This window comes from Arachis ipaensis, chromosome B1, assembly GCF_059453495.1.
Source record: "Arachis ipaensis isolate K30076 ecotype BB chromosome B1, ASM5945349v1, whole genome shotgun sequence".
NCBI classification, from domain to species: Eukaryota; Viridiplantae; Streptophyta; class Magnoliopsida; order Fabales; family Fabaceae; genus Arachis; species Arachis ipaensis.
In genome coordinates this window covers 30,525,811-30,530,245 of record NC_142436.1, presented here as the reverse complement: position 1 = coordinate 30,530,245, position 4,435 = coordinate 30,525,811, and positions in this window count along the sequence as shown.

Here is a 4,435-nt window from a genome sequence, read left to right as displayed (position 1 = left end):
TTCATCCCCTCTGCCTTCTTCAGCTCGAGAGTGTTCGATCATTGCCCCCTTTGTTTCCTCTTTCCTTACAGTTTGATACCTCTTCCTCCATATTTTTATTTCGATGATTTGTCTTGGTATTTGCATGTCTGTGAAAACTTTGGCCAAATCTGCTTTTTTTTAAAAAGGCTTGATCCTAAATGTTGCATTTTTTATTAATGCTGCGATTCTCTTTTCTTGCCCCTAACTCATTGCTTGCTGTAGCGCTTTGTTTTCGTATTTTCGCGTTTCCAAGCCCTCTATTTTCCTTGCCTCAAAGCGACTATTCGGTGTGGATTGCGTCGTTCTTCACTTGAGCCGTTATTATCTTCTCCACTACAGGTTAGTGTTTTCTTTCTTTTCTCTTTTTACTTTCGACAACTATGCATGCTTTCGATGTAAGCCTTTGACTTTGTGTTTGGATTTTGCTTTGAAAAACTTTGATTCTTTTGCGAAAAGATTGCGTCTTTTTGTGTCTTGTTCCACGACTTGTGATTTTTCCTTGTCGCTCGTTGTTGAGAAGAATGTGTGCCTTCTGGTAATCTTTCCTAGGGTTTTTGTTGTTGTTCTTGTTTCTTTTCACCGTTGTCTGGCTTCTTCTTGCTCTGGCTTAACAATCTTTTGATGATAAATTGTCAGTAGTAAAGGTTGTAACTTTGATGTTGTTGTTGGTGATGATGACTGGAGAAGGATTGTGTTTTCTTTGTTGTGAGATATTTAGGGCGTAGATCGTCTTCTTTCCTTGTTCTTACCTTGTTACTACCTCCAAAGGATGCCCCTAGATTTTAGTGTTCGATAGAGATTTGCGTTGGCCAGTATGATAGTAATGACCATGGGATCATCATGTCCCGGGATGATGCCTGCTGCATCTTCTTGGGTAAAGGTGATAGTGGGGAGGTCGGATGACCTCTCTCCTTCCCCAACATGATATACCTCTTTAAGGTGTCTTTTGCAAGATGATTTAGAGATCCCTCCCCCTGCGAATCCTCCATTTATCATATGAACATGTCTCTCTGGAGTGTGAAGTGGTCGTTCAGCCCGTCCGACCTCTTCGTCCCTTCTTCTTTTTCTTGGCTCATCTACTTTGTTGGCTAAGTATCGGTTTAGTCGCCCTTCTCTCGCCAATTTTTCTATGACATTCTTTAAGTCGAAGCATTCGTTAGTAGAATGTCCGTAAATTCGGTGGTATTCGCAGTACTCTGTCCGATTTCCCCTCCTTTCTTGCTTTTGATTGAGCGGGGTGGTGGGATCTTTTCAGTGTTGTATATTTCTTGGTAAACATCCACAAGGGAGACCCGAAGAGGGGTGTTACTGTGGTATTTTCTGGGTTTTTCACTGGGTTGATCTTTTTTCTTGGACTCTTTATCCTTGTCTCGAGAGGGGTAGGAGAATCCAGATTTTGAAGTTCCTCCTAATTGAGAATTCTCCTCCATGTTGATATACTTCTCTGCCCATTCTTGTACTTCGTTCAGGGATGTTGGATGCTTTTTTGATATGGAATGACTAAAAGGTCCTTCTCTCAGGCCATTGATGAGGTCCATAATAGCTGTTTCTGTGGGCAGACTTTGTATGTCCAGACACACTTTGTTGAATCTTTCCATGTAGTTGCGAAGACTTTCCCGATCTCCTTGCTTGATTCCTAGTAGGCTCAGGGCATGTTTGGCTTTGTCCTTCTGGATGGAGAATCTGGCGAGGAATTTTTTGCCTAGGTCGTCAAAACTGGTGATGGATCTAGGGGGTAAGCTGTCGAACCACTTTATTGCTGTCTTTGTTAAGGTGGTCGGGAAGGCCTTGCATCGAATGACGTCCGAGGCGTCGGTGAGGTACATTCCGCTTCTGAAGTTGCTGAGATGATGGCTTGGGTCCGATGTGCCGTCGTATAAGATCATGTCAGGAGCTTTGAAGTCCTTTGGGATTTTAGCTTTCATGATTTCTTTAGTGAATGGGTCTTGATCTCTGTGGGAGTTGTCATCACAATTGGACTGAACTGTTTTAGCTTTGAGGTCAGCCTCGAGCTTTAGGAGTTTGTCTTCCAACTCTCGGCATCGTCTAGTTTCTCTCCGGAGGTCCCTCTCGGCTTCGCGCTGGTGTTCAGCTTCTTTTTCGAGCTGTTTGAGACATTCCTGTTGAGCTTGTAGGGCATCCAGAATTTCTGTATTTGGTGAATGCTTATCTCCATTTGGTTGAGATGTGTCTTTTGGTGTGATCTCCGCGTTTTTATGCGGCATTCTGTTTTCCAAATCAGAGTCATGGTCGTTGTTAAGGTTGTCCACCATGATGATGGAATGACTTCCAGGGTCCCCGGTAACGGCACCAATATTCTGAGGGTTACCTGAAACTGAAGGTCGATCTCGGATGAGATCTGCTGTAGTGGCCGGAGCTGTCGTGTCCGACTTGTTGGATCTGGTGGAGCTGGAGATGCTGCTGATCCTTCGTCACCGGAGGGTGGTGGTACCTGCAAGAGACTCTGATGCCTAAGTTAGCATGGGCTTTAAGCAGGTATTTTGTGTAGAATCAGAGTATGAGTTATACCTGGGTGCTCCAGTGTATTTATAGTGGTGTGGGCTGACCTTTCTAGGTAAGATAAGTTAGTTATCTTATCTTATCTTTAAGTGAAGTCATCTTATCTCTGAGAGAAACTGCCTAGGCCTTAGCTGCCTTTAGATTGGGCTGTGTCCCTTCATTTGGGCATGCTTTGGGCTTCTTATGTCGATTTGGCCGAACTCTTTTACAGAAAAGGTCGGAGGACCTGACCTGAAGAGGTCGGTCGCTTTTTCTTCAATCAGTCCGGGTCGGATAGCTCAACCCAGGGTATGAACAGGTAGTTAGATCCGAGGGGTGTCTCATCACTCGATAACTTGGGCCAACTGGTTCGAGATTGTCGATTGAAAGTCCATATTAAAGAGTTTTCTTGAGACAAAGCATTTAGAGTCCAAAGAGGCTCTGGCATCTATGTTTGGATGGATAAAATTCTAGTTATGTGCTTATGGTGTTGGTTGTGTCAAGAATAAGCTTGGGTAACTAGATCCTAAGAGTGCTTTATCATCCGATAACTTAGGCCAACTGACCGAAATTATCGATTGAAAACCCACTAAGAGCTGTCTCAAAACAAAATACTTAAAGTCAAAGACTTCAAACATCTTTCTCTGATTAAGTTATTAAGTAACTGCTTCCAAGGTCATACAATTCTAAGAGGATTTTTATAATACAATTCTAAGAGGATTTTTATAATACAATCCAGAACTAAATTTTTGAATATTCTTGATTCTGAAGTATGCAAGATTCATAAAAATAAGAGAAGTTTGCATGTAATCATAGAGGTCATCATAAACTCCTCTTTTAGTAGTTTTCTTAGATTTAAATCAAAGTTCTTATGTTTTTTATGAAGTTTTTGTATCTGATCATATGTTTGGAGTTATTTTAGAAATATTATATATTCAGGATTATTTTTCAAAAGAAATAAGGAGAAGAAAAGCAACTAAGGAAGTCCCCAATTGAACAAAAAAAAAACGGCACCAGAACGCCCAGAATTTGATAAAACGGGTGTCCAATGGCCAAATCCATCAAGCTCAGTGCCCAAAATCCAAAGCCAGATGCCCAACTACCAAGCCTAGCACCCAACATCAAAACCTGGCGCCTTTGATCATAAACAAGGGTTGGCGCCCAACTTGGAAGGGTGTTGCAGCGCCATCCAAGTTCAAAACACTGGTGCCCAACGCTCAATTCCAAAGCCCGGCTCCAAGTAACTTTACACTTTCATTGGTCCAAAAGTGCATTCAAGTCAAGCACCAATCACCAAGCTTAGCGCTTAGTACAATGTTCACTCCTAAGAAGCTCTAAACTAAACCAAAAATTCAAGATTTAAATGATTAGTTAGCTTTAACTTCTTCTAAAAAGATAATATTTGATTTAGTTTTAGTTTATATTTGAATTATTGTTTTTAGCTATCTTATCTTTCAAAGATAAGATTAGATTTAGTTTTAGAATTTGAATTCTAGGATAGAAGTTAGGATATAAATAAGTGAATGAATAGTTCATAGAGATCATGGAGGATCCTCGGTCCCAACCATCATTATCCAACATCTCATCAGTTTTAGTTTATTTTCATCATGAGTCACTAAACCTTCTCTATTAAATGTTAGGAGCTCTATTTGATTTCATGAATTAGTAATGTAAGTGTTTTCTTTATTTTGATTCATGATTTTCTACTTTTTTTAATATTGAGTCTCGTTATTCATCTTTAATAGTTAGAAGTATTGGAAATATTCTAATTCTGTTTTAAATTCTGTTATTATTTTAGGAAATTTAATATCGAAATTAGCTTGAAACTCATCTCGTAATCTTCAATTGTCAAGAACTAGTTTTTGAATACGTGACATTTAATTCAGCTAGGAATAGTTTTTGAATATTATGTGAC